The following is a 25,046-nucleotide window of genomic DNA, read 5'->3' as shown; positions in this document are numbered from 1 at the left end:
TTAACATAAAGAGACTTGACAGACATTGGAGGGTTACAGGATCTTCGTGGGCTTGAGCACATCCTTGTTCTGTACTAATCTCTCTAAGAATCTAGTGGATGCTATTTGCACTTAGGGATGGTTGCTCACATTCTGGAGGTCCTTGGAGCCCACAAGCTCAGTCTTGGGCCTCGGTGGCACCCCAAGTCCCTCACAGGTTCCCCCATAGTGGTACACCTTGAATCTGGCTTCTTCAAGCCACTCAGGCTACATAACGAGGGTAAGCTCAGCATTCCAATCTGGCCCAAGTGCCTCTTTCTGAAAACATGGAGTCAAGCCCAGAGAAGGGAGATTTTTTGTCCCACATGTGATGAGTGGGGGCCTGTGGAACAGGACTAAAGCCATAACACTCTATTTTGGACAGCTCAGGCCTGAAAGCATCCTAGGCCCACGTGCAGTGCTGACCTTGCCCACCTGGGAGAGCAGCTGCTGCTGGGCACACATGGGTCCCTCACTTCTTCCTCTATTCATATCCCAAGACGACCGCTCAGAGAGCTGGGAGAACCATGAGCTCTCTCAAGGTCTCTGACTGCCCTGTGCTGTGAGCCCTCCCACTGCCAGGTCTCAGTAAGGACTCCTCTGGGAGAGAGCAGAGCAGGCAAAGAGCTCATGAAGCTGCTTCAGGGAACACAGTGCTCAAACCCAACGGAGAGGCTTAGACCAGGTGAGAATCCCCCCGCTGTCTCCCCAAGCAAGTGCTACTTGGCTAGAGCCCATGGCTTTCTTCTCTGCTCTGTTCTCAGGTTAAGTATAACCCTAGCCTAAGTCTTAACCCTATAACTCTACTGGTTACCTGGGGGTCTTCGAGTAATTACACCCCAGTGCCCAGCAACCACACACCCTCTATCTCTCCAAATACCAGCTCTGTGATCTGTACAGAGTAGGTGTCCAGCAGGCACTTCTACTTCTCTCACCCACCCAGGAACCCAGGAAGGCTTCTCCCCGCCTGGCACGCATGCTTCTCCAGTCACTCCAGCTCTCCCACCTCCTCTTTGCTTCCTCTGGAAGGATGCAAAACTCAGGAGGTGATGGGCTCATTAGGGTGGCATGCAGAGCCTGCTGATGTCAGCCATAAATATTAACAGCCCTTGTTATGAACCCCCCTCCACGCGGCAGCTTCGTCCAAGTTTACACAGTAAACAGCGCAGTTAGTTTATTTGATCAAGGGAGTGCTCTTCAGAGGAGCTAATGGCTCTGCTTCTCCTGGTGCTTCAGCAGCTCAGTGGGCACAGAGCGGTGGAAGCTGAGCCCGTGGGGACCAAGTGAAGGGAGGCTCGATGCTGGGGCATGGCTGCCTGGCCGGAGAATAATGGGGCAGCTTTCCTAGGAGGCTGAGGGTTCCACAGTTCCTCTGGGACAGCCAATTATCAATCGTCCTCTATTAATAGCTGCAGAATCTGAGCTGATCAAGGACATTGGTTTTACTTGCTAGTTTAATGGGGACAAGGCAAGTAAACACCAAGCTGGCCTCAGAGACTCTACAGTTGCATGTCATCATAGTCTATGAAGAGAACAGTCCTCAATGAGCGAGTGCCCCTGGGGGGTTCTTCAGTCCTGTCATAGCTCATCTGTGGCTTGGTCCATGGTGTAGCATATGACTGTTTTCAAATCACCATAGCCTGATGCTTGGTACAACACTAGCCTAAATCTACTTAGGTGCAGATTCTAAGGAATTTTGTTGTGCTGTTCTTGGTTGTGCCTGGCTGCTCCTTGCCTTCCACTTGTGTCAAATCCTGATAAAGCCATCATTAGTGGAAAATGCTGTATGTGGAAAAGACTTTTAATGCACCTAAACATGTGCAACCTCAGAAGTTCACAACACTGGACCCTTCCTCTCATGATTGTGGGGATCCCCAAATCTGGACTCCCTGCCCAGCATGACAGCTTCTCATTGATCCTGGCCTCCTGGCCTGCCTGGACCTTGAGCCTGTGTGCTGTTCTCACAGCCAGAATCCTGCTCTGAAATCATACCTTTGCCCAAAACATGAGCTTCCACTTGTCTGCGTTTCAGTGCTCCCAGCTTACCCTTGCTACATGGAGCCCCACATGGATGCTAACAGTTATCTGAAACCAGCAAGTGCTCCACACATCATGCTCCGACCTGCTGGGCACCTGCTCAGAGCACCAGCCTTGGACCAGGATGCATTTTCTTGGCATTAGTTCCAGTTGTTTTCCTCACCCTCTGCCCTCTGCTCTGCCTGCCTCCCATCTGAACTGCCCTGTGCGGTTCTTTCCACCTCTACTTGCTCAGAGGAAAGGAACGACTGTACCAGGCTGGCCCTGGTTAGGTCCTTCCCCACTGGGAAGATGAAACCTGTGCAATCAGACAGCTCATCATGCTGCACAGCAGGAAACAACCCACATGGTGGCTAGAGGTAGAAGGAGGCAAGACCGCCCTTGGGCTGATCACTTCACTGAATCACAGCCTGTACAATGGTTCGCTACTATCAGGTCCTCACTGCCATTCAGCAAATAGTTAAGCCAGGACCTGTCCTGGCCACTGAGGATACACTGTTAAAACACTGTGTAAAACAAACTTAGTAAATCCAAGTTGAGCATTCATCATTTGAAAATCCAAAGTGGCCCAGAACCTGACATTCTAAAACGTAAATATAATGATATGAGCAGAAAGTTCCCTACTTCACCTTATGTCATGGTGCAAATGTGGGGCACTGGAAACATTACCTAAAATTTAATGAATAAAGTATATGTTAAATATAAATGGTTTTGTGTTTACTTGGGTTTCTATCCTCCAAGAGCTCTCATTATGCATATGCAAAGATTCAAAAATTTTAGAAAATCCAAATCCAAAATACCTCTCATCTCAAGCATGTATGACAAGGGAAACTCATCCTATAGGTAGTGTTGGCCTTAGGATTGTATAAAATGATGACTATACAATACTTTAGTGAACATCTGTGCCTTTATGTTTGTGGGGCTTCTATCTCCCCCTTTGTGAACAGTATTACCCTCCATTACTGTTGCATGTGAAACCTGCTCTCCTCATTACAGACAGCTTGGCTACCCAACAGAGTACCACATCCTTTGCTGCAGGCTTAGTCAGGGAACCACCTCCTAGCTCATCCTGGTTCTCCACCCTTTTGTCTTCAGTGTTGGTCCAGAGTAAACTGTATGATTCACCTCAGAGCACATAGAATCCTTCTCCAGGAATCTGCATTCTGAATCTGGGATGATTCCCTTGGTTCTCAGGGTCTCACGAACCTCCAGTAACCCTGGTCTTCTATGAAAAGAGCCTGAGAGAATAACCTCCATCCTGAGACTCATGTGAGAAGACAGGTACAGACCTGGTGCATCATGCCTGCTCGTGCACTGTCCTTGGGTCCACAACAGGAGACTGCAATTCCTCCTGCCTCTGCAGGCTTTGGTTGAATAACAATGAATTTCCTTTTTATGACTAAGCTATCCAGAGTTAATAAGTATGTCACTTTACAACTGGAAGACTTCTGATTATAATGCAAGCAGTTTCACATCATACACACTTTGAAATATTAGTTACTCTCCCCTTGAAATGGCCAACATGCTGAGGAAAAAGTGGGATGGAGAAATATAAGACACTTGGAAAGCCAGAGCTTTGTGGGCAGTTCTAGCCAGTGGAATTTTTGTGGCCCAAATTCTTCATTTTGGCTAGACTTCAATTCAGTTAGATTAAGACAAAGGAACCTCACAATTCTTTCGTTTATATGTATTTGTAGTTATTGATTCTATCTGTCTATCCACTCATCCATCCACAGTCTGTCAGATGCTGCCTTTAGAGTCCTTCCAAGCTGAATTGAGGAGGGGATTTTTGCAACTCTTTAAGGTCACTCACAGTAAGGGGATGGGAATGGAAGTGTCTCTTGGAATTTGATGGTAGTGATACTGGTAGACCATTTCTAGGAATGAGAGGTAGGGGATCTGGGCCACAAAAAGAACACAAGAGGGATGAAAACTAGACCAGCTATGTGCTAGTCACTCACCTATTGCTGGGAAAAAATACTGTACACCTATAACTTAAAGGAGCAGAAGTTTATTTGGGCTTATGGCTTTGAATGATGCAGTCCATAGAAAGTTGGCTTTGAGGCAAAAATGATATAGCAGAAGGGCATGGCAGAGGAAGAGTACTCATCCCATGGTAGCCAGAAAGCAGAGTGGAAGAGGAGGGGGAAGGGAAAAACACGTAACCTTCCAGGTCACACCCATAGTGACCCCACTTTTCTGACCAGGCCCCACCTCCAAATAGCAAAATCAGTGATAAACTCACAAATGGACTAATCCACTAGGTATAGCACCCTAGGATTCAATCACCTCTCAAAAGCCCTATTGCTGAACCTGAGTCTTTTGGGGGACATTTTAAATCTCACTATAACAAAGTGAAAAAGTTGTGTGTTCTCTTACAAATTCTGTCTTCCTTCACTTTTTTGCTCTTTTTGTCTTCCCTGATTTCACTTGAGCCCTTTGCTTCCCTTCACCTGTCCTTTTTCTTGCCTCTCTTTCTTCTCTCCCCAATAGTTTGCCTCACAGGAGGATGTGCAGAGGTGCAGACCTGACTCTGCTCACTATTCTGAGAAACACCTGTTTTTTCCAATTCATGCTTTTCCCCTCCTGCCTACATCATGAGAAATTTTAGCACCTGCTTCCAACCCCAAGGAAGCACATAAATCAGGTTGCAATGGCTCCGTGTGTCAGGAAACAGACTGCAGGAAAACAAGAAAGCACTGGACTTCAGGCAGAAGCTTCCAGTGCTTGTTTCTAATCTGTACCCCAAGCTAGGGGAAAGAAACTAGGGTTTTGCTGTGGAGCAAGACAGAAACCTGCACCCTGGCCTGAGCAGCACAAAAGTCCTACACTGTCTCAGTGATCTGTTCCCTATTTGTCACTTCTAGAATTGATAGTGATAAGGGAGAAATTAAGCTACAGGGTACAGGAACCTGGCCCGTGGAAAAAGTGCTCATCAAGGAAAAAGTAGAGGGGCCCATAATTACAATAAATCTACAGAAATAGCTTTCACCCCTTTTCTAGGGGTGGGAGAAGGGCATATAACATCAAACATAAAGCCACTTAGCCTCTCAGAGCTTCTGTTCCTTATCTGAAAACTGGAGACAATATAATCCACTTCAAATTATTAGAATTAAATAAAACAATCCATGTGAAAACACTTAACACAGTGAAAATAATGTATGCAAATTGAATTTGGGTGACTTACAACAGAAACAAACACTAGATACATATATACACAGGCATGCACACAAACACACAAGCACGTAACTCTGAGTATGTCCTGGATTCAGTTCACATATGCTATGATCTCCTTTGAAGTAGCTGGAGAAGCAGGCAGAGTGACATCCCAAGAGATACTGACCTGCTTCATCCTGGCCCAAGTTTCAGCTGTCAGAGAAAAGCTAGGGACCCCAATTTAAGTTTTCTGCAAACCGAACCAAAGAGTATTGAGGATTCAGGCCCCTCTGAGTTGATGGAAAAGTTGAAACGTGGTATCTTGTCTTGTTCCTGAACTTTTGTATCTAAGGGAAGATGTTCTTGCTATGGGCGAATAGATTGCTATGGGCATAGTTGCTATGGGACTACAAAGCAACTTCATTCTAAATGCAGTTGTACTGCCCACAGTGAAGAGAAAAGGGAAGGAAAGGGAAGGGGAAGGGAGGGAAGCAAAGAAAGGAAAGAAAAGAAAAAAGAGAAGAAAAGAAAGGAGAAAAGAAAAACAATAAAAAACAAGAAGTCAGGTGAAAAACATGGTGATATATAGAAACCATTGTTTGTTATCTATTAGCTGGTTCTAAGAATACCCTGTAATTTTTTCATTCACTTGAATGGCTTCACACTGTCTTGATATGCTTGATGCTATAGCATACAGAGTTATACTCAAATAATTCAAGGAAAGAGGCACTATGGTGACTACTATTATTTAGATTATCTGGGGGTGAAACACAATGATGCTTAAATTGTTCGGTTCTGACCTGTGTTGTTCTGTTACAATGTCCTCTTTTATCTCAATCTCTCCCCTTTTTAAAATTAATCTATTTGTTCTCATTTTTTTAATTAAGGGAAAACTAAATTAAAAAATAGCAGGATATATTATACTAATGTCTTTGTTTTCCTATTAACCTGAATTGAACCCCAGTATTGCTCTCCCCATCTTGTTCTGTCTGATTATACTATATTCTATTTTGTTTGATAGTATCAAGTTTGAGGGTATAGGCAACCACTTTGATGGCAATAAAATATACTATGATGCCCATTATGGTTTGACTATTATCTTTTTTTGAAGTCCTATAAGGTCTCCAGTGTAGGTTTTATTAGTCTTTTTTTTTAATTTTATTTAAGGAGAAAAGAAAAAAAAAAGCAGGGAAAGGGTACAAGTTATACAGATTTACAGAAAAAAAATGAACAGTAGGAAATCACTAGTTAATGGATTACATATTGTCATCTTAGAAATAATTGTTCAAGTCACAAAATTAAAGCTTGTAAAGTGGACATTCCATCAATGATACTGCAAACAGTTCTGTTCATTGATCCAATAAAACTCTGTGATATCATTTTCTATCTTATACACTTAAATATACATGCAGTTATATAGTTTAGAGTACTTTCTTTTCCTCTCTTTTGTACCATGACTATTACACATTTTGGGTTTCATTGCTCCCACGGTTCTTATTACTTTTTTGGAAGAGAGTAAAACCAAATGTGACATAACAGAACAGAATCGGTCAAGTCAAAAGGGTGGACATAATAGATAATGTAAAAACATAATACAGGTGATCAACAATGGTTACCATAATGTCTCCCGCTATCTCTAATAGAATTGCCTATATCATTAGTTATAATACAATTGAACAAAACCGTAAAGAATAAAACCGACAAAACCAAAACATTGGAGACATTGTAGGTCTTCAAAAGTAGCTAAAAGTCAACAAGAATGGGCGTCATAATGAATCTCATTATCTTCACAGCTGATGCCTAAACTTTCGAACCTGATACTATCCAGCAAAACAGAATAGGGGAACATCAGTTAAAAACCAGATGGTGAGAGTAATACAGGGCTTTAAATCAAGGTAATGAAAAGTCAAAATGGGTTACTATAATATATCCTGCTATTTTTTTCCTTTAATTAAAAGGATAAAGATAAAAAAGTAAATAATGGAGTGGAGATTGAGATAAAAGAGGGCATAACAACGAAACAGCGCAGATCAAAACATAACCATTTAAGCAGAATAGTGTTTCACCACCAGATAATCCTAACCTAAAAGTAGTTACCATATTGTTTCTTTCTTTGAAATCCTTGAGTACAACTTCGTATACTGTAGCATTAAGTATATCAAAACAATGTAAAACCATTCAAGAGAATGACAGCATTACAGAGTATTTAGAATCGACTAACAGAAAATGAACAATGGTTTCTGTATAATCTCCTTGTCTTTAAAAGGTTTTTGCTTATACTATCGTACATAATAAAATCCAATAAGATACAGCCTATTTAGACCATTGGAGACAGAAGGACAAAAGCTAGATGAGACTTCAAAACAAGATGATACTAAATCAGTATTACCTATTAAGATGTCATTTTCTCCAAAATAGCTGTTCCTATCATCCAATCTTCTCTGCCTCATTTCTGTTAAGCTCTTTTTCTGTCAGTAGCTGTCAGTTTGTCTTCTTCATTTTGTTCTCTGCTCCATTTGTTGTGGCCTCCCCGCCACTATTTCTGGGTTCTTTGTATTTTTCTTTTTTTAGAATATCCTGCAATACTTTCTGTAGAGTTGAATTGGTGGTTGCAAATTCCCCCAGTTCCTCTTTATCCTGGAAGCACCTTGTTTTTCCATCAATTTCCAGGGACAGTTGTGCAGGATATCTCAATCTTGGCTGGAGATTATTATCTTTCAATGCTTGAATTATTTCCCCCCACGCTCTTCGTGATTTGATGGTTTGTGCAGAGAAATCTGCTGTAATTCTGATGGGTGTTCCCTTGTAAGTGGTCTGTTTCTTGTCTCTTACAGCTTTTAATATTCTGTTCTTGTATTGAATTTCTGGAATTTTTATTATTATATGCCTGGGTGTTGCTCTGTTTGGGTTGTAGGTAGCTGGGGTCCTGTATGCCTCATACATCTGAGTATCTTTACCTTTTGCTAAATTAGGAAAATTCTCCTGGATTATTTCTGTGAGTAGCTTTTGTAGTTCACTTGTTTGCATCCCTACTTCTTCTTTTATGTTCTTAATCCTTAAGTTATGGATCCTCTTATCATCTTCTTGTCTTTGTATTATTGCTGTTTGTTTCTTTGTTATTTTTAAGAAGTTTTTCATTTCATTCTCCCATATTACAAGTCTGCCCTCCAGTTCAGATAGTCTGTCCTTAGTTTCTTTCAAGCTGTTATGCCAGTCTTCGATAGACTTCTTAGTATCTTGGTAGTCCTTTTGAACCTGCTTCACGTATTCTATGCTTTCTCTGTTTTCTCTATCAAACAATTCTCCCCTTTTTTTCTGTTCTTCCATTCCATCACCTGTTTTTTCTTGGGTGGTGCTTAGCATTTCTCTAACTATTCTGCATACTTCTAGCTTCAGGTCGTTGATAACTTCATTCCTGAATTGGTCTATGAGGCTCTCTATATGGTGCCTTATGTGTATTGGTGCGGTGTCTGCTATTGCCTGTTTCTCAGAATTGGGGGCCGAGGAGACTTTCTTGTTGCTGCCTCTTCCCATGCTGCCTCTTCTTCTCTGTTCCTTATATATGCAAGCTTATATAAGAGGCCCAGCTTCTCTCCCAGTCAGCCACAGCCTGATCGAATTGCGCCAGTTAGGTGTTCCCGCTCACCGCTGCGCACCAGGGAGTTACGGACCAGGCAGCCTACGCGTCTCCCCTCCCGGCCACCGTCAGGCTCTGGGATCTGGGTTGGGACAGTCTACCAGGTCCGCCGGCAGCGTCACGCAGGCCAGGCACTTTTCACCAATCCCGCCCGAGAGGGGGATGTGTGGCTGGAGTCGCCACCGCGCCCTGCTCCCGCAGGACTGCTCGGGCCCAGAAAGTCCTCTGCTGGAGTCAAACTGTGGTAGAGTGTCAGTTTCTCTCACTCACCTCACCATAAGTCAGTGCACGCCTCCCTGCCGTTCGCAGATTGCCGTTCTCAGAGCTTCTGCACGTCTCTCCCCTTGCCGAGCCGCTGTAGAGGCAGCCAGCCGCTGCGCGGCGGGAAACCCAAATCGCGGCTTACAATGGCGCGGTTCCAGCCTCCACACCGAGTCTTTTCTGTTCCTGTTTTAGCACCAGGACTGCATTCCAAGTTGGCTTCTCTCAGCCCAGTTCGTTCCTGAGTCAGCAGAGCATATCTCCACCTGCTTATGTCTCCTTAGTCCGCACCATTCCTGGCTTCTGAGCCGAGTCTTTCAGAGAGCCGCCGGTAGTTGCTGTTATCTGTCCGCCATGTTCTCCCGGAAGAGTCAAATGGCAACTTAATTGTGTGTACTGAGCAATTGGCTAGATCTTACATCTTTGACATCCTCCATAATATATTAAAAGATCACTGTGTGTCTTTCCGGTCTGTAAGAGTCCTTCCATGAGGCCTGTAGGCCGTAGAAGTCTCAGTAAGCAGTCTAGCCGGGACAGAAATTCTCAGCACTACGTTGTGGTCAGGGCAGCCATGACACCGGAAGTTGGTTTTATTAGTCTTGTTCTGTACCATTTTGATCAATTCTATTATACCTGATGATATAGGCAATTCAATTTAAAAATAGCGAGAGGCACAATGGTAACTACTTTTGATCACCTGGTATTCTATTTTTGCATCATGTACTATGCCCATCCTTCTGTTCTAACTGACTCTGTTTTTCCTGGTCACGTTTGGTTTTATTCTCTTCAAAAAAAGTAATAAGAACTGTGGGAGTAATAAAACACAAAAACTGTAATTGTTATTGTAAAAAAGAGAGGAAAGAAAGGTGAACTAAGGGATATAACTGCAAGTATGTTTGAGTGTGTAGGATGAAAAATCATATTTCTGAGCTTTTGTTGGATCATTGAATGGAACTGTCTCCAATATCACTGTATGAATGTCCACTTTATATGCTTTAATGTTATAATTTGGACAACTGTTTCTAAGGAGACAATAGGTAACCTATTAACTAGTGATTTCTTACTGTATATTTTTTTCTTGAAATTCTGTATTACTTGTACCCTTTTACTGCTTTGTTTTTTATGTCCTTTCTTTTTTCTCTTTAAATTAAAAAAAGAAAAGAAAAGAAAAACATGGTGATATAAGAGTGAAAATTGCATAGGGTCTGAAGTGAGATCTGAGTTCAAATCCTACAGTGCCCAAGTCACCACAGTGTGCTTTGATTTCCTCCACTGTGAAGTGAGAACAATAATAAGCCCTCCCACATCTGTTTTCTAAGGTTGAAGTGAGGACCAAGTGAGATAACATATTTGTGATCGCTTTGCAGGACATCATACTGCTGGTAGTCCTTGGTGTTGGATTGGAAGTCCAAGTGCCTACAACCTCAGGTACAGCATTTTCTTATACATCAACCATTGACTGTCTAACGTCAAAATTCCTACCCACAGGAAACAAGTCTCCTAAGAGATGGAGATTGAAGAATGCCTTCTTTTTCACTCTTATTCTACAAATCAAGATGAGAAGGAGGATGAGGGCATCTTGCTTACATTCTGGCTGGAGGATGTTGGGCTGGGGAGTTGGCTACAACTTTGTACCTGGTAGGTGTTCAGAGCCTCTGGTGATACCTGTATATTTCAGCCAAAGTGACAGGGACCTTGTTAGCCGTCCTTGCATTGAGGAGCTTGATGAATTGAACTCCTGGGGAGAATGTGGCGGCCGTGATCTGCCATAAAGATGATGAATAACATTTTTTTTCTTAAATGATTACTGAAAACTTTACAGCTAGCCAAAGCTGACTTTCTCAGAGCCCCTGGAGGAGAGCTTTTCTAAAGTGTCATTTAATTAATAAGGAGGTTATTGATTGCTGTCATGTATGGAGTAGTGCATAGAGCTAGGTAAGAAGAAGTAATGGAGGACCGGAAATAAAAGAGAGAGGCAGGGCTGGGGCTAGATCTGGACCACAGCTGGGATAAACAGAGGCTCCTGAGAACATTCTAGAATGCCAGTTATAGGCCAAAGCAATCTCTAGTCTCCAGGGACATTTAGAAGTTAAAGAGCTGTTCCTAGCAGTAGCTATGTTTAGAAAATTCACTTGGTCATTTTGGAATGAACAGAAGGCTATGCTGCCTGATGGTTGGCCCTCCTGATGAGGGTTAGAGATAAGACTGTACTGTATGGTTCAGGTTTAAGGGAGTTACTGAACAACTTGGGCCATAACAAACTTGTCCCTAAAAAGGCATAATCATACTGTGATTTCCAGGATTCTAACTCAAATATTCTATTTTATTGTGAATTGCCCATAAAAGAATGGGATGAGGCAGAAAAAAAAATCTATCCATATCTTCCTCTGTTTCAGCTTCCCAGGAGGAGATAACAGGTGGATACCAATGTGGATTTCATCATGAGAATTATACAGAAAAGAATGAAGATGTACTCCAGCCAAGCCAACCCCAGGGCATGTGCTGTGACTTTGGGGGCCATCTTTTCCTTGAAATGCTGGACAGCTTCTGTTATGAGAATCTAATTGGAGTTCCCTAAAAGAGACCTACAATTTCCCAGGTCTAAGCGACATTAGCCATTTCCTGAACAAATACCCTAGGTTATGTCAGAAAGTTCTCCACTTGGCTTTGACCAGACATCATTCAGCATGATTTCAGAGACCTTTTATTTTCTTGGGAAGAACTTGACATTTAAAAAAATGCTATTAAAGTTAAATCACAGTTTTGCAACTTATTAGCTATACAACCACAAGGGAGTTACTTATCTCTGAGTTTAACATTAATACCATTGCATATCTGCATGGATTGTCGGAAGGATTTAAGAAGATGATGTACCTAAGAGTGTGGTGGAACACGTTAGCACTCCAAAATACCACTCATCTTCCCTTTCCCCTCCCTGCTGTCTTCTTAGAATTGAAGAAAACATGTTATCAATCTGGTGAACAACTTAGAGGCAGAGGAGCGAGCTGTACAGTGATAGATAAAATCACACTACTCATCAGTCCTCAATCAATGACACTGAATACTAATGTCAACATGCTGAATTTTAGTAGAAATTAGTGCATGGCCCATAACCTGGCTGGGATTTTGAAGACTGAAATGATTAGCACGTTTCCAGGGAGAAGGCACCTGAGGGTTTTGAGGATCACAAGCTCAGCATGGGCCAACAGTATATTGAGGCTGCTAAAAAAAAAAAAAAAAAAAGTCAGTATGACTTCTAGCCATGTGCACAGTAATAAATCGACTGAGTAAATGTAAGCATGTCATTGTTTTTGGTGGATTGTAGCCAATTTAGGATGTCACATTTAGGCAGGACATCCATAAATTCAAAGCATCCCAAGGGGATAACATTACAGAGAGTACAGAATGTCATAAGCATTGAGAAACAGTTGTTGAATCCAAAAATGTTGATATCAAAGTACAGAAGTAGCCACATCCATTGGTACTTGTCATGGTTTATATTTAGATGCTACCCCGCCTCCCCCAACAAAGCCTCATCCATTCATAGGTGGGACTTTTTGAGAAGGGATTGGATCATAGGTGTGTAATATTCATAAAATTAATTCACTGATGAGTTCCGTAGCTAAACGTGAAGGTGGGAGGTGAAGACTGGTCTGTGGAAGTAGGTCATAGTGAGCACAGCTTGGAAGGATCAGTCTCCCTCCCTTGATCTCTCTCTTGCTTTCTGCCCTTCACGCCATGAGCTATTTTTTCTCCTCAGCTATGACCTTCCGCTATGCCATCCTGCCTTGAAGTCAGCTGACTAAGGGCTGAAACCTCTACAAAGTATGAATCAATATCCACCTTTCCTTCATATTAATTTGTGTGTTTTGGGGTATTGTATCCCAGAGACAACAAAGGTAACTAACACGTCACTTCATATGGAACCTCTGTGCCAAGCAGGGGAAATACTTTTGCAGAGAGCAGAAACAACCTCACACCAGTCTCTCCAACAGCCATGTTCTCTTATTCAGCGCACAAGGTAATCAACTCTATGTGGCAACCCTGACAATTGCAAGCTTCCAATTCTTGAAAAATACCTTCATGAGAGATGGTGTAGTGTGTTTCTGTGTATCCATACAAAGCAGAACCTGAGCCACTACAGGGAAGGGGTAATAGAGAGAATGATAGGCTTAAGAGAGGAGAGAATTCTCTAATGGTCACAGTCCACTGGCTGTTGTAGCTCTATTGAAAACCTGAACAAATCTAAAGGCAGAATATTTCACACTGAAGATCAACTATAAGGCCAAGAAAAGATTACCAAAATCCAGCAGTGATATTATCTGTTCAACTAAAGGGACAGAGAGGATTCTCAGACACAGAAGTGACCCCTCCTAATCCCAAGACCATTCTACTATGGAAAACATGTCATCAATACGAATTCGACAATTGCACCAGTAGATTAACCAGTCTGGGACAGGGGCTGGATGGTGCCTGCCTGACACCATTGAACGCACTGTGCCTCTGATTGAATTCTTTGCTCTGATTCTAACCTTTCATGCCAATCTTTTTATTTTTGACTTGGCTGAAAATACAGGTTTACTAATGGGGACAGTTTCTGGCTCAGTGATACTTATGACTGTAAACTAATAAAATTTCAGTCTGGTGATTTGTTGTCCTCTGAAATTTGACTGTTTATGAGAATATGTCTTACTAGTTTGAGATCCTAGCTATAATATTGGTTTAGCGAATGCAATTTCTTTTCAAATGAGAGTGATAGGAACCATACGATATGTTAAGGATGAGACTCCTTTGTGAGCTCTTGTTTCATTTGGAATACCCTTACAGGAGTGCACCACACTTGCTTTTTTAGGAGGTCAAGAATGAGAACAGCACAATGCCTACTGGAAAATATGGATTCCATCTGAAATGCTCTGTCTTCCAAAGAAGCCTGGGTCTTTCCCTTTGCACCCGTCTGTGGTTAACCTGGAGACCCTGATGTGTCAGCAGTGCCATCCCTGATTGACTGGAATTGGGCGATTCCCATTTCCCATGAGTTACATTTCCACCTCTGTCTCCTCCTTTCCTCTTTTCCTGTTGACGCTCAGTGCTGTCCTCAGGCACACTCTCCAGTCAGTGCTGATTAGACCAATTGGAAGGTAAAGAGAGTATCCTTTAGGCCTCCTGACTTCTGCACAGTGTGGCTGTTCCTTCCACTTTCCAAAGACAATCAAGTCTGCACGGCAGCCACAGAAAGATGTTTGATTCAACCCCTAGGGGGAAAAGCCGCAAAAGCCTCAGCCAACAAGTGACTCCCAAAGGTAAATGCTAGGAGCTTATGGGTTTCCTGGATAAATCAGCTTCTTCCCATCGTTGTGTTAGCTTCCTAGCAGCCCAGGGCCAGCAGGGACAGGGAGGAGGAGTTGGGCTGCAGTGGGAAAAAGAGAGTGTGTGTAGCCGTCTTGAAGCTGATAGGGTGCTGGCTGCCTCCTATGGACTCAGGATCAGACAGGAAATCCCAGCTTGTTGGCATTTACAGAAGATATGTTCTTAAAAAGAATCAGTGCCTGTGTTGGGACGCTGTTAAACTTTATAAGGGAGAGAGAATATTTACCAACTGACCTGGAGTAAAAAAGCTGTCCTCTCCGAGATGCAATAGGCTTAATTCTGAATGAAGATAGACTTCACTGATGAGCTCTTGTGCAATTCTGCTTGGCTTACAGAATCACATGTCCCTCGGGCTGTGCATCACTGGCCCAAGGGACAGTTTATGAATACTGAATTAGAAAAGAGGATCCTGAATGGGGACATTGCATGTGAATTCACCAGAAGAGATATGTTTTCTAGAACATGTCACTGAGGGTCATCTTGGCTGCTCCCATGGCAAGATGTCAAATGGTGTCCTGCAAAGAGCAGTTCCTAGGAAGGAACTTCCAGCTGGCCTCGGGGACACCAGACAAATGCACTCTGAGCAATGTAGTCACTATATAGTGTCTCTCTTGTTTAGAAGACTATAGTTTAGAGAGGATCAAGATATGTCGAGAAAATCAATTACAAATGAGAGTTTCAAACCTAACAACCACTCTCATCAATGTATACTGAAAATTACAATTATATATACAGTAATGTCTCAGTTCATAAATCCTTATTTGCAAACAATTTGGTTCTCAAACAAAAGCATTTAGCAAAATTTTGCTTCCATTCACAAACTCCGCATCAAGTGACCAACACTACCACAGCCATCTTCCCCATACAGACACAGACATAGCTGTCTTCCCAATTGTGAAACAAATTCAGAATTAAGTTTGTAAACAGAGATACCACTGTGTATGTGTATGTGTGTGGGTGTGTGTTTAAAATAGTAAGGGAATTCCACGGAGGCCACAAGTTGATAAGAAAGTGTGATGCCATGAAGGTAGGTGTGCCCCAGAACTGGCCTTCCCTCAGCGGGTATCAGCCACCCCTGCAGTCCTAGAGCTCCTGTTTTAACAACACTGGAGCCTCAGGGAAAGGGCATAAAGTCCACATCCTGGGTATAGCAGGAAGTCAAAGAGGAAATACTTATAAGGCCAAGATCCTGGAAAGGACATTCACTCAGAGCCAGTGCCAGTTACCTCTGGCCAAGGTACTGCTGCATGAAAGACACTATAGCTCCTCCGTGACACACAGTAATGTTGGTCACTCACACCTCTGATGCAGCAGCCAGCAGTCCTGCTGATACTGGAGGGACTCCTTCACATTTTCATGGGTCATCTGATTGTCTGCTGAGGTAGTATTGGATGGTACGCCCGATGGCTTCTGCCTGAGCTCGGGAGTGTCGCCTTATAATGGTAATTATAGAGGGCAGTTCCCTTGAGGGGAGTGAATGTTCCCTTGAGGCTGGGGATATAGCTCAGCAGCATAAGCACCTGCCTGGCAAATGTGACGCTGTGAGCTTGGTCCCCAGTGACAAGAAAGAAAGAAAGAAAGAAAGAAAGAAAGAAAGAAAGAAGAAAGAGAAAGAAAGAAAGAAAGTTCCTTTGAACTTCTTCAAAGTCTGCCCATGCCTCATTGTTTTATGAAGAATCAGGAGGGGAGGAGGCTGCAAGGAATGTACAGCACATGGGCATTGTAATGAACTGATGAGTGTCCACTGACACTCATGTCCACTGAGACCTTTGAATATCACGTTATGTGGAAACAGTACTTTTTAAGAATATCAAGGGGAAATTACCCTGAATTTGAGAAAAAGAAGAAACCCCAAAGACTGGTATTCTTACAAGAGGAGAGGACAAGGAGACATACAGGGAAAGGGGCCACATAGAGATAGAGACAGATTGGATGACTTATGCACAAGCCAAGGAATGCTGGATGCCATCAGAATCTGCAAGAGACAGGCAGTTTCTGCCAACATCTTGACTTCAGTTCTGGCCTCTAGAACTGTCAGAGAACACACTGTTAACTCCATCTTCCAACCTTGTGATAATTTGTTGCTGCAGTCCTGGAAAACTCAACCATGATGGGCATGAACACAGTTATTGACTCCAGAGGGGAAACTTTTAAAGAATAAATCTGCTAAGCAGAAATAATAGTGGGAACTGGGACTTTCTTGGCCTTGTATTTGAATGGAATAAAAAAAAATACAATTTTCTTGGAGATGTTTTAACTGCAAACCTACCATCCTATAAGTTAAAGAATAAAATCCTTAAAACCTATGACACTGTAACCTTTTCCCCAAAAAAAAAACTCCAAAAATTTCAGCTTCAAAGCTTAAGTTTTTAGGGGACCGTGAGTTTGGAAGGTCCCACATGCCTGCCAGAAGCAAAAGCAAATTGTCTCCAGAAGAGGACACATTAGACACAGGCCACTAAGAATTCCTACATGTAAGTTCCAGGGAGCATACATTCCTAACAGAAAATCACTGTTGTTACAAGATAACAAACACAAGTCAGCAGAAACCTTCCAACCAAATAATAAGACTAGCAAAAGTTACATGTATAAGAGAAAAGTATATCGCTGAACACCTGTTATGGGCTGCGTTGGATCCCTTAAGACTCAATGTTGGCTCTATGTCTTGGTGCTTCAGAATGTGGGTATATTTGGAGATAGGGCTTTTAAAGAGGTAATTAATGTAGGATGAAGCCATTAGAGTGAAACCTAATAGAATCCAACTGGTAGCCCTACAAGAGGAGAAAAATTATAGACAAAGAGAGGCATCAAGAGGCCCTAGGACACAGCCAAAAGATGGCCACTTGTAATCCAAGGGAGAGTCTCAGAAGAAACCAACCCTGATGACACATGGATATTGGGTTTCCAGCCTCCAGAACTGTGGGAAAATAAATTTCTGCTGCTTTAGTATCTTCATCCATGATATTTTCTTATGACAGCCTTAGGAAAGTAATGCAGGTAATCCCCTGTATCCAGGAGGAATTGATTTTGGAACCTCAGTAGATACAAAATCTATAGATGCTCAAGTCCCCTGTATAAAATGATGTAGTATTTGCCTAAAACCTATGCACATCCCCCTATATACTTTAAATCATCTCTCCATTACTTATGCCTAATAAAATACAATGCTATGTAAATAGTGTGGTGTATTGTTGAGGGAATAATGACAAGAAAAATGTCTATACGCACTCAGTGCAGGCATACATCTTTGTGATTATTTTATTTTATTTTTATTAGTAGTCATTTGTAGTACAAGATTATGTTCATTGTGGGGAGCTAGAACTCATCTTTATTTTTCATTTCCTTCTCATCTCTGCCTGCCCCCTTCCCTCCATCTCTTGGCCTCTTTCCCTATTTTCAATCTGTAGTTGACTGACTCCAAGCAGGCAGAACCCTCAGTAAAGATGGTATGTTATAGATTAAAAACTGGTCAAATTACCATGCTGAGTGTAGATGTTTCACCTGAGAAAAGTTGCCAGCATAAATAGAGGCTTGGAGAAGGAGAAGGGAGGCATTAGGTGTTGTGGGTTTCACTAAGTGTTGCTATTTGAGTTGCTGATTGTCCTAGAGGTGCTCTGGTCCTTACATCAAGTGGCTTCCTGGCTTCAGAGGTGAAGACGTATGCTGCTTAATCTCCAGGGCAAACTTGTCATGCTGGCTTTCTGGCATGTACTCGACTGTGCTTGTCATCAGAGGAGCTTGGGACCTCCATGTCACTGAGGATGGCCTTAGTGCTTTTCAGTTCAGCCCTGGTCTTTATTATGAGCATGACTTCTCAGCTCCAGTGAAGAACCTTCAACCCACCAGCACAGCTCGTTCACCTCGCTGGCATAGACTTTCTAGCTTCCACCACTGATCTTTGGGACTTCCCAGCATGGATCCGTAAAATGGATTGGTGTGAGTCCTTCTCGTGGACTCTAAATCTCTAATTGGATTTGTGGGAGGCATTGTCACAAGCTCCGGGTTTTAATCTGGACTCTTGTAGGACACTGTTGTGGGACTCAGACCCTTGGCTGAATATTGTGTCTTTGGTGTTGTGGATAAAATCCCTGCATTTTCTTGTGTTAACTCTGGGTGATCATCATAAAACAATATTATAAATTCCATGTCCTGACTCTAACTGTTCTCTGCACAAGCCCTGACTGGCCCAAGTGGGCCAACTACACATACATTTAAAGGAATAAAAGAAAGGCTTATACATATGACTTACAAACAAAAAGGTAACAAAAGCAATGAGTCATATTTAACAGAATAATCAAAAATTCTGGAATTTTTTTTTTTTTTTTTTTTTTTTGGTCTTTTTCCTTTTTACCGGTACCGGGGATCGAACTCATGACTGCCTGCTTGCAAGGCAGGCGCTTATGCCGCTGAGCTAAATCTCCAGCCCCTAAAATTCTGGAAATTAAAAGCATCATAATTAGAAACAAATAACAAGTGATACATGATTATATAATTGGAGACAGAAAAGAGGAAATATTTAGTGTCATGAAGGAGATAAGGAATCTAACACACATTAATCATCATTGTAGAAGAAGAGATAAGAAAAAAATGAGGCAGAGAGAGGATCCTAGCTTTGCTGGTAGTTGCTGGTCCAGGCATGACACCAATGTTATTTGACATAAATCTGCATGGTGACTAAAGGAACAGAAATTGAAGTAGAGGGAAAGCACAGGTGAAGATAAGAGACACAGTGTCTCTGGGGTATAATAAAGGACCTTGAAGTGGCCCTCCAGCATATGGGTGTGGCTATTCTGTGTTCACTGGGATTCTGAGCTCTGGAGGTGAGCAGATAGAAGGGCTCTTTTCACCACATAACAAGCTCTACATGTCAGTGCAGCGGAGTCAGTGGAAATCTTTAAAACAGGAAGTGATGAATGCAATCTGCTGTACACTTAGGAAGATAAAGCACCTCAATAAAAGCTGTGATTTGATCAATGGACACTGTGCTGATCCTCATCCATGGAAGGCTGTGGCTGGCATGAACTTTGGGCCTTTTAGATCCATCTTGTTCTGTAGAGAGTGTTCTATAGGGACTCTGCTTTTGAGCCGAGTGGGGTTCATTCTGGCAAAATGAAAAGCAATGACCCCGATGCTGTAAAGAAACTTACTGAGGCATCACTCGATGCTTCCCAGCTTCCTGCCACCACAGAATCTGATGAGAGAAACTGTCCTCCCACCTCTGTTTTGGGTGCTACCTAGCTTGACTCTAATCAACACTGTGGGATTCCAGGCAAGGGACAATGGCTTTTAATTTCCTTCCCTTATCCTTACCCTCCTAGGGAAAAAATGGCTTTGCCGCCCAGCTCTGAATCTGATGCTCGGCGTAGATATCTCCCTGGAGCTACTAGTAGATCCCTTCCTATTACTGCATCTTTTATTGGTGAAGCGGAGTTAGCTAGACAACAAAAGCAACTTGGACAGAGCACTTACTGCTGGCCAGAATCATCACAAGACTCATGTGTGAACAGTCCCTACTACGAACCTAACTATCTCACAAGCTAGTACTTGTTGTGATTTGTGTGTATATGTCTCCCCCAAATCTCACACAGTCACAGTGGTTTTTTCAGGGGTGACTGAATCTAGAGTTTGTGATTGATTCACGTTTCAATGCTAAAATTAAGAGTACTGAGATTAAGGGTAGATAATTCTTGAATAGCCCAATTGTTGAAATTGTTAAAATATGGTGGTTTGGCACCACCATAATCATGGTAGACTGGATACCATATAAGGAGGAGACAGACACTTGTCTCTTCTCTCTCTCTCTCACTCTCTCTCTCTCAGTGCCTTGGCTGTCTTCTGCTGCCATGAACTGTAGGCCCTCTGTCATGTGCCAACTTGCCTTGGAGCAAGCCAGAGGTCTGAAACATCTACAAACTGTGAGCTAAATAGACATTTTCCCCTTTCACTAGGGTGTCAGATATTTTGTCAGCAATGAGGGACAAATAACAAAAACGTAACTTGGTTCGAGAGAATTGGGGTTCTTGTTATGACATACTTGACGACGTGCGTCAGGAGCCTTTGTGAATGGATTGTGGGAAGAAACTGGAATGATTCAGAGACAGCATCTGACAAATTAGAGCTGGAACACCATAGGCTATTCATGTGGGAGATTCTGGTCAGAGCTCAGAAAACCAGATGGCTGATAGAAATCCTGTTGGTAAATACTAGGCGTAGGAGGTTTCTGCTGGGAAGAAGGACTGCATTGATCGTTGGACTTCAGATGATGTGTATTATGATTTGGCTGAAAGCTTGTCTTCATTTTGATCACGTTCAGAGACTTTGCCTGAGACTGTGATTAAAGACAGCAGACTAATTAATTTGGCAAAAGAAATTTCAAAGCACTCGAATGTTGAGGCAATGGCATGGCTACTGTTGGGGGCATTTACCCAAATCTATTTTAAGAGTCAAGAGCAAAGAGCACAAGAATGACTTAAAACATTATGAGTCTGGCCAGAAAGGAAACTCTGGTAAAGCTGTGAACTGCAAAGATTGAGCAGAGAACTCAATTGCTGAGAAGGAAGAGGAGAATAGAAAAAATGAGCTGGGGACATCATAAGCAGCAGTAGGACCACACCCTTAAAACTGCAAAAGTGAGACACCTTGCTCTGAGAAGAAACCCCCAGCACATTGTGTTCCAGAAGGCAACAGCATATAGAGTTTGTTCCTCAGAACTGAATTCAGAGTGCTCAATGATCCAAACACTCAACCCCCATAGCCAAGAGAGATGGAAGTCTAGCTAGTGCTCCAGCTGGCAGCAGACCTGGGCATCACCCACATCACACTCATTTTAGGTGCATGCAGAATGCAAGTTGTGGGGCCAGCAAGCCTTCTATCCAGGTTTCAGAAGAAGGCTGCAGAGGCCAGGCAGTGTGGCCTGAGAGGAAAATGTGTGTGTGAAGTCACATTTCCTGAGAGGAAATGTTGTGTGTGTGTGAAGCCAAAAGTGCATTGGAAATCCCAGAAATTTGAAGAAGTTAGAAATATGGATCATTTGAGGAAAACTGGAATAAGGGAGCACTGTGGGCCCAAGAGAGAACCTATGGGAGCTCCCTCTACCCCCAGTGCCGTAGGTGTGGAGCCACCCAACTTCTTTGGAGTTAAAAAATTGGCTCCAATGCTGCACATGGAACTGCAAGACTTAATATTTGCCCTATGGGATTTTGGACTTGCTTTGGTCCTATTCATTTGTATTACCCTATTTGTAACTTTTGGAATAGAAGTGCCTATATTGTGTTATTGAATATTGGAAGTGTTTAATTTTCTCTTCACTTGTATAGGGGCTCACAGTTAAGAGTTTCCCTTAAATCTCAGAGGAGAATTGGGACTTGGACTTTTCAGCAATGGTGAAATTGTAGGACTTTGGTAATTCTTGGAGATGGACTAAATGCCTTTTGAATAAAGGGGGTCTCTGGGAAGCCAGAAGTGGAATGCTATGGCTTGTGTCTCAATGTCCCCTCAAAGCCTCATGCAGTCATAGATTTTTTTGGTGATGACTCAATGTAGAGAATGTGATTGATTCATAGTGCAATGCTGGGATAAAGTGTGCTGGGGTTAAACATGGGTAATTGTTGCATCAGTACACTGATTGGACGGGCACTGCCCTAATCCTGGTTAAAATGCACACAATGTAACAGACAGAAAGAAGCATATCTTATTCTCTCTCATTGCTTTTGCTGTCTTCTGCTGCCATAAATTGTTGCCCTTCTGCCATATGCCACCCTGTCCTGGAGCCAACTATAGACTGAAACCTCTACAAACTGTAAGCTAAATAAATCTTTCTCCTTCAATCTTGGATATTTTGTCTCAGCAATGAGAAAAGTAACTAATATGGTGCCTTTATCTTCATTTTATGGAAACAGTTTGACAGTTTGACTGCATTCCCAGCCCTAGGAAAGGATTCAAATTTAAGTGGACCAGACTCAAAATTTAACTGCTGTTCTAGTTCTGTCCTGGACTTCAGCATAACATCAAAACCAGTTAGTGATAATCCACCATTCCCACTGGAGGAAGTTTAAAGATTTATTGCATTCAGAGTCCAGCTAATTCAGTAAGACCTCATCTTGACATCTTTAATATAATAGGGATCTGCACAAATCCTTTCTTCAAATAAGATCACAATCACTGGTGTCTCCCACTGGATGAGTCTTGGTGGTGGCAAGTACTATGGATGGTATTACCCTTTTATTTATATCTGACTGGCCAGGAGAAGTTCCAGGCTTGGAAATGGTTCCACCTTCTCTAGCTCCTGAGTTCTGGATGCCTGCATCTGCTTGGCAATGGCAATTGTTTGAGATCATCCTATTATACTCCAGTGTTAGAATTGAGTACACAAAACCCAAAGAAGAGAAGTGACTGATGTAAGGTCACCCAAAGATTGGTGTCAGATCTGGGACTCACAGAGAGCTTTCCCGGTTTAGAAACAGTGCTGAGGTCTTTTCCCTGCTCAGGGTTGGCACGCACAGCTGTCTACAGTAGGGAGCAATCCTCTTTCCTGGGCTTCCACCCATTAACCTGGACCATGTGACAAAGGTGAGCCTCCCTTCACCCTGAGGTGTGGGCACCAGCACTTCCCTGATGAGTCCCAGACCCAATGCAGGGTAGAAAGGAGGCTTGTGTGGGTCCCTAGGAATTTTACTAGATTCAGAAAATCAAGGCAAGCTCTTCCCTGCCTTGGCTGCTTTTCCCTTCACAGACACTTGTTCCATATTTACATTCCATTTATGTTGCCTCTTGTTTATCTTGTTACCTAAGTACTTGGCACAAAAGTAATTATTTTGTTGCAAAAGCTGCAGCAGTCGGCAAAGTTAAAAAAAAAAAAAAGACTGACTCCAATGTGGAATTGTATAAATAACTACCTCAATGGAGACATGGGAAATTATGCTCACTCTCTGCCACCATAGCCACTGTCGGGGGAAGATTCTGTGGGTAACATCTTGTCATTGTGCACAGGAAAAGATCATTTCTTAGCAAAGTGGTTTTTGCAGATGCTCACAATGCCAGCTCCTCTCTCCCCACATACGCCCCTCCCCTGTTGCAAATTACCAGTACAATATCAATTCATTTTGCACAGCATGCAAAGCAGATACAAGGCAACTCCCTGCCGAGCCTCCATCCAGATAATTCTCTCTTTCATGCCAAAGCAAATAGTGGGAAGAAAAAGGGATATTTTTCTTAGGGAAACAAAGGCACCCTTCCTACCAGAAAAGCCATGGTGGGTTTGGACAGCGGACTCCAGATCTGTACATGTGGGTGCCTGTTGGTTTCCCGTTTTGATGCCATTTGCAAAGCCGTTTTCAATTATATAGATCCTATTTGAGTAAGAGCTTGACAGCCATTGTGCTGTTTACGAGGAACAGGGGAGAGTAAATGGAGTACGACTGGTTGGAAGTTAAGAGGAATACGATATTTTTTCCTCTTGCTCCGAGAGGTAGATTAAAAAGGAAAATTGCACTGCAATAAACCAGGCATCCCGCCACTCACATTCTATACAGTGTGCACAGAAACACATGAAGCTGCTTTTTTCTCCCGAATTTTTTTCTGCTCCCTGTTCTGGTCATGCTTCTTACTCTTCCTCTTGTCTGCATCTTTCCACTTGTTTGTGCCTTTGTACCCTTTGTGTCTTTTCTCCTGCTTTTTGTTGTCTACTCTTCTGAGCACACAAGATCCCCCCCTTTTTACTCACACCTGGTCACAGGTGAATCTAAACCTCTCTTCCCTCGGGAATAAACATGGGGTGGGCTCCTTGGAATCCTTGATGCCCAGAAAGAAGGGAGGTGACGGAAGCAGGCTAGAAGGGCCAGAAGCTTAGGGTAGTCAGGATGCTCTGATTGGGGAAGACAGCTGCAGGACAGCCCTCGGCCACACCACTCCTGGCCCACTCTGCCCTCCCTTTTCTCATTAAGTGTGGGAAGCCTTGAGCAGGGGCTCCTGTAAGCACCATCTGTCACTCTGACTGGGGTGCCAGGAACAGTGGCAATGAGGGTGTCCACTCACAAGAGAACTGTTCTGTCTTTCCAGGAGAGTTGAAAGGAGAAAAACAAAAGAAGAAAACCACCCCTTGTAATGTAAAAGGTGGGTAAGCGACCCCAGTTGGCCTCGGTTTCCTTGTGCTTAACATCCTGGGGTTAGAGCATGGGAAAGAATAAGGAAGGGATGATGGTGGCCACTTGGTTTCTCCCTACCCTCTGAGCTGCACAGTGGAGTGAATCATGTGCCACCCCAAAATGTCCCCCCAAAATGTCCCCATGACCCCAAAAATGTCCTTCCCAGCAGTTCTGCATTTCTGCACTCTCATCAGTCCGTGAGAGGGACACAATCAGGTGAGAAGAGAAACACGGAGTGTACTCGCAGGTGAGAGACAGGTCCAAGAGATAGAGGCACCTTTGGTCCTTGTGCATTTCATACCTACAGCAGGCTCCATATCTCCAGGGAAACATTAGGCATCAGTTACCCGACTTGGACATCTACCTGACCTGTCTCCATGCTCTAAGTTTCCTCTGTCCCTGTCCCCTATCTGCCCCCCACCATCTTT

Source organism: Cavia porcellus, unplaced genomic scaffold, assembly GCF_034190915.1.
Source record: "Cavia porcellus strain 051 isolate PalLab524CR breed Dunkin Hartley unplaced genomic scaffold, mCavPor4.1 scaffold_24, whole genome shotgun sequence".
Taxonomy (NCBI): Eukaryota; Metazoa; Chordata; class Mammalia; order Rodentia; family Caviidae; genus Cavia; species Cavia porcellus.
This window is presented reverse-complemented; position numbering follows the sequence as displayed.